This window comes from Vulpes lagopus, chromosome 13 (assembly GCF_018345385.1).
Source record: "Vulpes lagopus strain Blue_001 chromosome 13, ASM1834538v1, whole genome shotgun sequence".
NCBI lineage: Eukaryota > Metazoa > Chordata > Mammalia > Carnivora > Canidae > Vulpes > Vulpes lagopus.
In genome coordinates, this window is record NC_054836.1 from 31,107,010 (window position 1) to 31,119,576 (window position 12,567).

General features: G+C 33.8%; 1 long non-coding RNA gene across 1 annotated transcript; it reads right to left on the reverse strand.

Annotated features, from left to right (window-relative positions):
• Positions 1 to 2,447: 2,447 nt before the first annotated feature.
• LOC121474498 lies at positions 2,448 to 12,012 on the reverse strand. The gene is made up of 3 exons (XR_005983417.1): positions 11,871 to 12,012; positions 7,722 to 7,783; positions 2,448 to 3,190 (listed from the first exon to the last, which is right to left on the reverse strand). It is a non-coding gene; the product is annotated as an uncharacterized LOC121474498 (long non-coding RNA).
• Between the last annotated feature and the right edge of the window lie 555 nt (positions 12,013 to 12,567).

Consider the following 12,567-nt stretch of genomic DNA (forward strand, 5'->3'; position numbering starts at 1 on the left):
CAACTAGGATATAGAGTTTAATTGTGAAAGTAGGGTAAAGAAGGAAACTAAATTTGCCCCACTAATTAAACTACTTATCAAGTAATTATATGTATATATATATAAAATAGTGTATAAATACACTATTATAGTAATTAATATGTATATATAATTACTCGGTAATATATATATACACATATAATTAGTATTATAGTAATTAATATGTATATATGTAATTATATATATCAAGTAATTATATGTATATGTAAGTGTATAAATGCACTATAAATACATATACATATAATTATGTATATAATAGTGTATTTATACTTTTTATGCATAATAATGTATATATTAAAATACAAAGGAATATTTATGTTTATGAATATGTTAAAGAATAACCGATTTATCATTTAGTAACATTTTTGCACTAATTGAAGAAAAATAACTGAATATTCTGTTTTGCTTTTTAGTTATTAAAACAGCAACTGAATTGTCAACTGATCTTTTCTTTCTTTACTGCAAATGACCACTCACATTTTCTGCCTCTGTACTCTTTAATCAAATAGTGGAATCAACTATATTACTTTAGCATTCACGTTCCATTTGTAAATTAGAGAATACCAGTTCACTTTGATATTTTATTTATTTATTTATTTATTTATTTATTTATTTATTTGTTTGTTTGTTTTTTTCACTTTGATATTTTAACATTTATTTTTTAAAAACTCCAGACTTTGATCACTTTGATCTAAGATTAATAAAGATCAAAGTAGGATGTTTGATACTGTTTCTCAAATAGGATCCATGGATATCTAGTACTGATGGTCTTGCAACTATTCATATCCAAATAGATTAATTGAAGAAAACCTGCTTAAAATGAGTAGAATAGGGATCAGATAAAATCTGAAGAAACTCATGAGACATTGAAATAAATCAGATATCTATATGATGTAAAAGTGTACTTTTATATCAAATTCAAGTGAAATGCAGTTAAGTCCTATAGGTTAGGAAAATTTCTGGTTATCAGAAATTCTTTATCTTCTGAGAATTTCTCCCAGGTGATTTTGAGATTTCCATTCGTAATTAGAATTGTTCCCAGTTGATAGGGGATTTTTTTCCCATAAAATATTAGAAGTTCTTGGTGTTTTTTTTTTTTTTTTTTGGTGTTATTTAAAGCAATATAAGACATGGTAGTGATCCTCCAAAACCTGTGAAGAATTGAGTTAGTGTTTGGATATCTGATAATTTGAGAATGAATATAAATAATCCTCCCCTGTTAGTTAACTGGAGAAATTTTTTAATATTCTAAGGGCAGTTACATTTTTCCTAAAATTATTAAAGGTAGGACATATCCACCCAATATTTAAGTCAAGTGTGCAGTTTTAAAAATATATTTTAATTAATTGTAATTAGTTCCTAATTGTGTATTTTAGAATAAGAAAAGAAGTAATGGTTAATTCTGCAAAATACTGCTAAAGGTTCAAATATTCAGACAGAGATGTCTTTATTTGCTTTGGCAACATGTGGATCATTTAGGACATATACTAGCAGGTTTGATACAGTGGAGAGGCAGAGGTAAAATGGGATTACTTGGTGGAGTGAATGAGAGATGAGAAAGAAGTAACCAGTGCTGACACCTCTTCTTTGGTCTTCCTTTCTCTACCACAGCCTTCAGCTCATGACAGGCTTTCTTTGCTACCAACCCAGGCAGAAATCAAACTACTACATTGTCCTCTCAGATTTTGACGTTTATTGTCAAACATTTGCCTTCATAAGAATATTGCAAACTTATTAATAATTTAAATGGTAGTATTACACAATCCATATACTTGCACATTTAATATTAGTCAATTAACCAGAAGGTTTTCTTTATGATATTAGACCTCTTAGAGGTAATCCTTTATAACTCTGAGTAAGTTTTAATGCTTTTTTCATGTTTTCTATCACTGAAATAAAAGTAGATAATATTCTATCATTAGAAGAAACTATTAAATGTGATGATCTATTAACCTTGCATCTGAAATTGGCCCCGTGATTTATTTATTTATTTTTTAAAAGATTTTATTTAGGGACACCTGGTGGCTCAGCGGTTGGGCACCTGCCTTCGGCTCAGGTGATTGGGAAGCTGGGATTGAGTCCTGCATCAGGCTCCCTGCATGGAGCCTGCTTCTCCCTCTGCCTATGTCTCTGCCTCTCTCTCTCTCAGTCTGTGTCTCTCATGAATGAATAAATAAATAAAACCTTTTTTTTTTTTAAAAAAAAGGTTTTATTTATTTGAGAGAGAGAGGCAACACAAGCAGGGGAGAGGGAGAAGCAGGCTCCCTGCTAAGCTGAGCAGGGAGCTTGATGCCAGGTTCAATGAGGGGCTAGATCCCAGGACCCTGGGATCATGACCTGAGCCAAAGGCAGATGTTTAACCACTTGAGCCACCCAGGTGTCCTGAAATTGGCCCCTTTAAATTAATACTATGAAAACATCAGGATTTATCCACAACATTAAAGAAGGGTCTGCCAATGGTATACACATAAATTTAGGGATTAGACCATTCAGAGCTGATAATGAATTGTCTTTATGTTAAACAATTAAATCAGAGAGATTTTTGAGGGAGTGTCTAATAGATCATTTTCTATGATTAATGATGCATCTGACAAGTATAGTGATCAGATTGCATATACTCGATACTGAATGTTATAAAAATTCAAGTCCAAAGACAGACTGTATCTTCTTGCGTATAAACATTATAAGAAGATAAAAAGTTTTAATTATTATCAGTTTGAGGAAATTACATGTGATCTTTAATATCACAAGAATGGATTGGCTCCCTTAAAGTTTAATTCTAACATGTAGTCTATTCTTGGTGGCCCCAGATTTAGAGATCATAAAAAGTATTTGACATCTCTGTTAAAAACAACAACAACAACAAAAGATTTTGAGGTGCCCCAGAAATTCTTATTGTGATAGGAGCTGTGTGTTTCATTTTTGAACACTACCTCCACCACTGACTCTGGTGATTCTCATTTGTGAATAACGCTGTGTGTGGGACTAGGTAGATGTAGGGCATCACTGACCTACTAGCAGTCAAACAAAGCTCCTACCACTGTTCAAGACAATTTGTGAATACTTACATGCTGGTGAGTCCTGAGGTTCATATGTATACAGTCTATTAGAGTATCTTCCAGTTATATCAGCTCTGACTGTTAAGAAGGATCTGTCAAAAAAAAAGTTACTGATACAATATTTAAAATGTTTATAAAATCATTCTCCCCTCTTATTCTAAGCAAATGTTAGGCCAATATATAAGCAGAATTGATTTTTATAATGTGAATTCATGATGATGTAACCTACATTCTCATTTTAGTGTGCCGTAACTCTGTCAGTACAGTCTGGGGACTGTACCAAAAGTATACCGGAATACTGGGTGATGGACATTAAGGAGGGCAAGTGATGCAATGAGCACTGGGTGTTATATAAGACTGATGAATCACTAAATTCTACCTTGGAAACTAGTAATAGACTATACGTTAATTAGTTGAAATTAAATTTAAAAAAACGTAGAAAAATCAATAAAACACCTAGTTTTTTTCAACTAGGTGCCACAAAACATATTTGAGTTTTGACCTCAGTTGTTATTTATCTGATCTGATAATGCTGATCAGTTGCATTTTTGTGAGGTAGACAGCCTGTATGTTAGAGACACAGAGAGAGGCAGAGACACAGGCAGAGGGAGAAGCAGGCTCCCTGCTAGGAGCCGGATGTGGGACTTGATCCTGGGTCCCCAGGATCATGCCCCGGGCTGAAGGCAGGTGCTAAACCGCTAAGCCACCCAGCAATCCCCTAAAAGAATTTTTTAAATATAAAATCATTCACTCTCAGACTAGATAAAACCAGGTGGTCACTCATCTAAAATCTCATGGACTAGCCCAGGAGATTATGAGAATCAGTAAAAGATTTTGGTGACTGAACTTCTCAGAGTCTCTAAAACTAGAGCCTGACAAGTCTAGCTGCTTGTCAGCATCGTTTGATGAATTATCTTTAAAATTCTACATTAAAGGATCCCTGGGTGGAGCAGCGGTTTGGCGCCTGCCTTTGGCCCAGGGCGCGATCCTGGAGACCCGGGATCGAATCCCACGTCAGGCTCCTGGTGCATGGAGCCTGCTTCTCCCTCTGCCTGTGTCTCTGCCTGTGTCTCTGCCTCTCTCTCTCTCTCTCTGTGTGATTATCATAAATAAATAAAAATTAAAAAAAAATAAAATTCTACATTAAAAATAGGTTACAAATTCAGATAGGTTAAAATTCAAAAGTGAAAAAGGTAAAAATTCTTCCCATTCCTGCCTTCCAGAGGTAAGAAGTGTTAACATTTCTTATGTTTCCTCCCAGAGGTTGTCAAGTCACAAAATGGAGTATGTATATTAATATGAATATAATTGATAGAAATTGTATATGTTTAATGCATATGTATGTATGTATATTCATTTCTTTTTTTAAGATTTATTTATTTATTTATGATAGACAGAGAGAGAAAGAGAGAGGCAGAGACACAGGAGGAGGGAGAAGCAGGCTCCATGCCAGGAGCCCGACGTGGGACTCGATCCCAGGACTCCAGGATCGTGCCCTGGGCCAAAGGCAGGCACTAAACTGCTGAGCCACCCAGGGATCCCCTGTATATTCCTTTCTTAAAAATATGAATACTAGCATACTATTGACACATATTTGCATTTTGCTTAACATAATGGTATGTCTTGGATATAATTATTTTGTGCTTCTATAATTCTACATTATATCTGTGTTCTTTAATTAGTCCTTTGAAAATAGAAATATTTAAATTGGTTCCAATATTTTGTGTTTAGATTGTTTCCAAACCTTTACAAATATGGCTTCAATGAACGTGATGTTATTTATATATATGACTTTGAACATGGGTGAGTATATTTGTAAAAATATATATTTGTAAAAAAAAATTTCAGAAATGGAATTTCTGGGTCAAGGTGCCTCTACATTTATAATTTTGGTATCCATGCTTTCCATAGAGGCTATATCAACTTATGTTCTCTCTGGTAATGTGAGAGATATTTTCTCTGTGCTCCCTAAAACTCATCAAACTGTTAACTTTTGGATCCAATAGGTGAAAAGAAGGAAGTTAATGTAGTCTTACTTTCTTATAAAAAACAGTGACTGCATGATTCAGTAATTCTACTTCTGGGAATATATTTGACGGAAATGAAGTCAGGATCTCAAAGAGATATCTGCACTCCCATGTTCAGTGCAGCATTATTTATAATAGCCAAGATGTGGAAAAACCTGTTTCTGTTGATGCACTTATGACAAAATGGAGGAACGTTGAATATATTATGCTAAGTGACGTCAGGAAGATAAATACTATATGATGTCACTTATATGTGAAATCTCAAAAAAACTCACAAAATATTAACTCATGGAAATAGTTTATTGGTCGTTTCCAGGGGGTAATGGGAATGGCTGAAGGGTGAAGATGAGCACGCCTAAAACTGCATAACGTTATTATGTCAGTTTTATCTCAATAAAGCTGTAAAAAACAGTCAATGTTACTCGTGTTTAGATTACTTCATTTCTTTTCCTTTTGTTTCTTTTTTTTTTTTTTAAGACACAGGGTGCATGAGTGGGGGGAAGGACATCAGGGGAGGAAGAAGGTGAGAGAGAAATAGAGAGAGAATCTCAAGCACACTCTAGCACTGAGCACAGAGCCTGACACATGGGGCTTTATCTTACCACCCTGAGTTCATGATCTCAGCTGAAACCAAGAAAGTAGGTGCTCAACTGACTGAGTCACCCAAGCACCCCTCCTTTTGTATCTTTTGGTCGCCTTTTTTCCTATTGACTTGTTAACCTTTTTCTTATTAATTTTTATGAGTACGTTTTCTAGAGAAATTCATGATTGTGATATGTGCTGTAGTCTTGTTTAGGTTTTTGTCTTTTTTTCTTTAGTTTATAATTCTGATTATGCAGAAATTAATGTAATCAAAATGTATTAGTCATTTCTTTAGGCTTTTCTTTCTTCTTTTGACCATACTCAAATCCAAAGTAGGGGTAAGGCAAGGCAAGTGTACTTGCGTCAAAGGTTCATCAAAGGTGCCCCTCATGACTTACCCTAATATCAACCCTTCTCTACTTCAAGCATTAAAAAAATTTTTTTTTGCAATAATATCTTCTAATACCTTATTGGTTTAACATTTATAATTAATCTTTGTAACTTGTTTTCATATAAAATGATCTGAATATATTTATTTTCCCCTGAAGGCTACCACCTTCTTACAATAATTATTTTACATACTAAATCTCTCCTATTCCTAACTTTGGATGCTACTTTATTGTGTAAAAAATTTCTTTAGTATTAGTTTTGTTTCTATATGTACCATTTTGTTCAATTCATTTATCAGTAACATATTATTTTGATAGAATTGTGTAAAATGTTTCATATTGATTAAGGGACAGTCCCCCTAAATTCTTTACAAAGTTCTTAACTATGACTGTTTTTCCATTTCAATTTTGAGATTATTATTTTTCTTAATTCTTGTGCCAATTTATTGTGGTTGTCTTAAAATTTTTCAAGTGTACAGAGAATTGGCATTTTTACAATGTTGAGTCCTCCTATTCAAGAACATGGTATATCTTACCTTAGGTTTAAATTTTTTTCCTCAGTAGTACATTTAGGTTCATATAGATTTTGTGATTTCCTGTCAGATTAATCTTGGATATTTTATCTTTTCATTGCTACTTTATTTTTTATTTATTTATTTTTTTATTGCTACTTTAAATGGAATATTGTATAAGTTTTTTTCAACTTTTTTTCTCCATATAAATGCTATTGTTTTATTTTTTTCAAATGCTTTTGATTTCTATGTATTAATTTGGTCTTATCTAATTTAACTGAATCTTTATTCTTCTGAATACTTGGAGTTGATTTTGAATTTTTACATATATTGTATAGTCATCATCTGTAAGTGAAGATATTTTCACTTTCTCCTTTCCAAGTTTTGTACTTCTAAATTTTCTCATCTAATTGCATTGGTCATTATCTCCAGAACAATGTTAGTGGTTGTGGTGATTGTAGACATCCTTGTCTTATCCAGACTTTGCTAGGGTATTTTAATTTGTTTTCAGTAAGCATGATGTTGGCATTTTTGCTGAGACAGATATTTCTTTGTTAGGATAAATTAAAAATTAATATAAAAGTGTTTATTTTTAAATTTAAAAATGGAGTTTGCATTCTGTTAAATGCCTTTTCAACCTTTCAGGAGATAGGAGATACTTCTATGATTTGTCTCCATATAAATAATATTTTAATTACTAGATTTGTTATTCTAAAATCTTACTACATTCAATTTAAGCTTGCATAATACCTAATGAGTGATACTGTTTTGTTATGCAACTTATATTCCGACGCTTGCTTGGCTGATGTTAACTAAACCTGCTATAGTGATCTGCTATTGCATGCTGTTTGGCCTAACAGTTGTCATTATAATTTTTTTGTGAACAACACCTCTATATATCTTCATATTGATTTCTTAATTACCAAGCAAGCTTTTACTGAGATGTAGTTGACATATTACTTTAAGATGTACAATGTAATGATTGATATTTGTATAGAAGGCAATAGCAGAACAAATACTCATACCCTTTTAAAAGTGTACAGGTTAGTTTTTAGCTGGTAGTATGAAAAGCTATCTATATCATCTACCAAAAATAACTGAGAGGTGTTTTACCTGTTTTGAGTATGAAAGATCTTCTTCACAAGTCTTTACCCAAGTGATGTCATCTCCCCATCCTAAAAAAGAATAGAGAAATGAATGCATTAACCCAGCACCACAAAAAAGCTCTGGAAAGGACATTGTGATAAGCAGGTATCTATCTGCACATAGTTAATTAAGCTACCAAGCAGTTGTCTGACATATGGTGTAGAGGGTGCATAACTACTAGATATGAAGAGGTGGTGTTCTTCAAATGATAGTGCTGAGGTTTTGTGACTAGTTCAAATCTCAAGGCCCATGTAGGTGTTCAATTAGTGCTGTTATGATTAGTGGTGATGAAAAGAGCATCTTTAGACAGTGCAGAGGTCTGACTTTCAAAATGTACAGAGGAAATAACAGTTAATCTTTGCATATTTTATAAATATATCATGGATAATTTATACTGTACTGTACAGTGCCCTTGTAACTTGAGTGCCAGGAGATGCCAACCCTTTCAAATCAGAATACATAACGAAAAGAATTCCTAATTTTGCTTTGAGTTCTGACATGGAAAAAAAAAATCTAGTGCGATGATTTCATGGTTGAGAGACACAATAAAACAAAAGTGTTTCAGAAGCATTCAAAAGCATGGAGGAGAGGGAAAAAGAACATAATGAGTTGAATATCCTACTAGCCTTTAAAAAAGTAAAACAAGTTGTTGAGAGTATGTATTAGAGATCGAAGAATAAAAATCATTGAGAAGAATGCACAAAACACTCAGAAATACTGCAGAGTATTTTCAGGAAATGTTTGAGTTTATAGATGAAAAATACTGACTTAATTTGAAAATAGAAATAGTTGCAGACTAGTTTGGACCCAAACTGTTTATTTCAATTTTTGTCAGACTATGGTTTCTGGTTTTGATATGCTGGTTTAAAGATGGCCAGGAATTATGAAGCAGAATTATGAAGCAAGGCATACATGATTGCATGATTTTTGCTTATTTGTTTGCTTTTGTTTCCTTGTTTTTTGGCAACGATTTTATTAAAATAGTCACACATCAATACAGTTCATCCACTGAAAGTGTGTGTGTGTGTGCTTTGGTGTATATTCACAGAGCTGTGCAAACAGCATTACCATCAATTTTAGAACATTTGCATCACCTCAAACTCTTTAGCTGCCACTTCCTGATTTCCCCATCTCCCCCAACCCTAACTAACACTTAATCAACTTTCTGTCTCTATTAATTTTCTTTTTCTGGGTATTTCATATAAATGGCATCTCATCAGATGTGGTCTTCTTTGATAGGACAGTTTCAGTTAATAGAATATTTTCAAGGTTCATCTGTATTGTGGCTTATATTAAGACTTCATTCCTTTATATGGTCAAATACTGTACCATTATGTGGGTATATCACATTTTATTTATCCATTCATCAGTTGATGGACGTTTGGTATTTTTGCTTTTTGGCTCTTATGAATAATGCTGCTATGAAAATTTGTGTGCAAGTTTTGTGTGAACCTGTGTTTTCATTTCCCTTGCATATACCTAGAAGGGAATTGCTGAGTCAAATGGCAACTCTATACTGACTTTTTGGAGAAACTACCAGACCATTTTTCTAAGTGGCTGCACTATTTTACACTCTTAGCAGCCATACAGCTGGTTTGTTATTACCTGATTTTAAAATCTTAACATTGGAAGTTGTATTAGTTTAGTACCCTACCTCAGCAGAAATCCTTCATATCTGTAATAATCCCAGAAGATTTTCTTTACAACTTTGCTTGAGCATATGTAGTAACTTCACATCATATTTTGCCTTAGATAAGAATATGCTAGGGATGCCTGGGTGGCTCAGGGGTTGAACATCTGCTTTTGGCTCAGGGACTGAACCTGGGATCCAGAATGAGTCCCATGTCGGGGTCCCTGCAGGGAGCCTGTTTCTCCCTCTGCCTGTGTCTCTGCCTCTCTCTCTCTCTCTCTCTCTCTCTCTGTGTGTGTCTCTCATGAATAAATAAATCTTAAAAACAGAGAGTATTCTAGAAACAGCCACTGAGACTGTGCTTCTACTCAACGTTCCTTCTTCCATTGCAAATATTATTCATTGCTAGAACTTCAGCAGTGGGAAGAATTTTTATTCTCTACTCCTATTCAACTTACTTCCACAAACATTAAAGGAACATCTGCCATGTGCCTTATTCACTTAGCACTGGGTATACCAATGTAAAACAATATAATCCCTGCTCTTCATTCTAGCCTTCATGCAGCAAAGCCATGTCACATTATTTTTTATACACTTTATCTCATAATAACCGAAAGTGTTGCAGAGTCTCTGTTCTTTACTATAATTCTATCTCCAGCTCTGGTTATGCTTATCTGTCTTCTGAGATTTTATTCATTCTCTAGTATGTATTTTTTGAGTACCTACTTTATGCTGGGCATTGGGCTGGGTGCTGGGTAGTTCTGATTTTCTGAAGTTAGGATGGGGAGGGTATCATTATTTTTTCTTAAACTATTTATTATCCTTTTCCAATTAATTTTCCCTTTCCTTCCTAACATACTTACCTGTTTGGTGCTGTCCTCTGCGGGTCTCCATTTGCTATTCTGTACACCGCACTCAGACTTCCCTTTCACCCTTACTTTTAATCCTCATTGATTCTGGGCTTCATTTTCTTAATTGTTTACAATATGCTGCTAGATGGCAAAAGTCTTCACCAAATGTAAAGCAATTCCTAATGGAGTTTCCATCTGACGTCAGTAATTTTCTCCATTAAAGTCCTAATTTCTTGGGTCACCTGGGTTGCTCAGTGGTTGAGCACCTGCCTAAGGCTCAGGTCGTGATCCCAGATTCCTGGGATAAGTCCCACATCGGTCTCCCTGCAGGGAGCCTGTTTCTCCCTCTGCCTAAGTCTCTGCCTCTCTCTGTGTCTCTCATGAATAAATAAAATCTTTTTTTAAATCCTAATTTCTTAACTGAAATAGCAGACTCATCAAGTTGTTTAAAATTTATAGCAAAATTTGTATACATTTTTCATAAAGATCACCAAAAAGTGTTGATGGACGTTTGAAAGTGAATACACAGAATGTCGGTGCCTTGTGTTATAGCATGCTGTTTAACTCAGTGCTGGAGAGTCTTTAAGGGTAGCAAATCATTTAGTCTTTGGTTTTTTAAAGTTACTGAACTCATTGTTTTATGACTCTTGTGTTTATAAAGAAAGATGTCTGATAAATTATACTTAGCAAAGTATTTCTCTCTGAATTTATTTTGCAAAAGTGTATTGCTTTTTTGAATAGACAGTTTCTGTGATTGTTAAATGGAAGTAGAATTAACTTGGCTGAACATTGATGGATAATTGACAGGTGCTTAATACATCTGGTAAGGAATGCATGAACTTGGAAAGTCAGTATTTTAGAATTTGAAATTATGCTCTTGTCCATTGATGTTACCACTCCAACTAGTGGTCAAGTGTTTTGTGGTCATACTGCTAGTTTTTAATTGGTTCTGTAGAAAGAAAGGATTCTATTACCATTTCTGTTTAATGGAGATATAGAAATCAATTTTGATAATTCTCTTTTGTAAAATATTTCTTAACAGAAAAGATACATGTATTTGTTTTTAGGTCAAGGCAAAACAGTAAGTACAAAATAGAAATGTTTTCTAAACATGTAGCCAATGACAAAATTAGATTAGGAGGTCTAAAATCACTGCAGCTGTTTACTGGAGTCAATATAACAAATACTTGAGTAGCTGAAATTCTTAGAAGGTTGGATAAAGTATAGTTTTCTGCAGATCCTTTTATAAAGTCATCTTACAGTATTTTGTGGCCTTAATAAATACAGATCAGGGGATCGGAGCAGATTTTCACAGATCTTAGTTGTTTTTAGAATATCATTATGATCTATCAATCATTTTCCATGATTCTGGTTAACAAATTTATAGGCAACCAAATAAATTCTTCACTATTTATATAAAAGATCATACAAATTGTTACTGTTTTTCAATTCTTTTGGTTCATATTTTAAAAACATCTGATCTTTTCTGACCGTTTTTTCTCCCATTTGAAGGTGGTACATAGCAAATTATTCCAGTTAACTGAGTTTTCTTTTTAACCAGACTGTGGATAAGAGACTAGGTATTTTAAAACAATCTAGATGACATAATTTAGAAATAAAATGAAATTTTAGTACCTCTAGTACCTCTTGAGAGTGTCTGGGGAGTTCTCTGTTTTCGTTGATCACAATGGCAAAGTTGGAAAGAACTCTGATAAAGGAGAGGCAGAGGACCAAAACTGACTGTATGTAACATCGTGGCTTCTTGGAAATTCCTCACAGGAAGCTAGATAGTAGAAAATAATTTTCAGAATCCAGTAGATGATTTCAGACTGTTATTGAAAGATACTGACAAAAAGTCAGACCAAATCTATGCTGACAGATTGTTCTGCTTATGTTCATTGACCTGGTACAACAAGTTAGAGCTTTAATTCACATTTTATTTCAAAAATATTTAAAAGATACAATCAACTCAATTAAAGTCAACTTGGTGAAAAGCCACATTCTGGGCTTCCTGGGAGTAGTACAATGAACTTGAAAAAGAAGTGGACCAGGGCACCAAAACGTTTACTTGTGGCTGCATGTTAGTGCTCATGGCAAGACAGTGGAACTCAAATAAGGCCATGCTTATTAAAGGCCTTGCAACTGTTAAGTGCAATGCAAAGGTGACTTTTGGCATGCAAAAATACTCTTTGCCTTTTGATTGTTTTTGATATAATAAATTAAAACCACATTTTAAATCTATACCAAGATAATCACGTTAGGCATGAACAAACATTGCTTAAAATAAAATTCAGAGGGAAAATAATGGGGAGGATTCTTGTTTTTGAGTTGC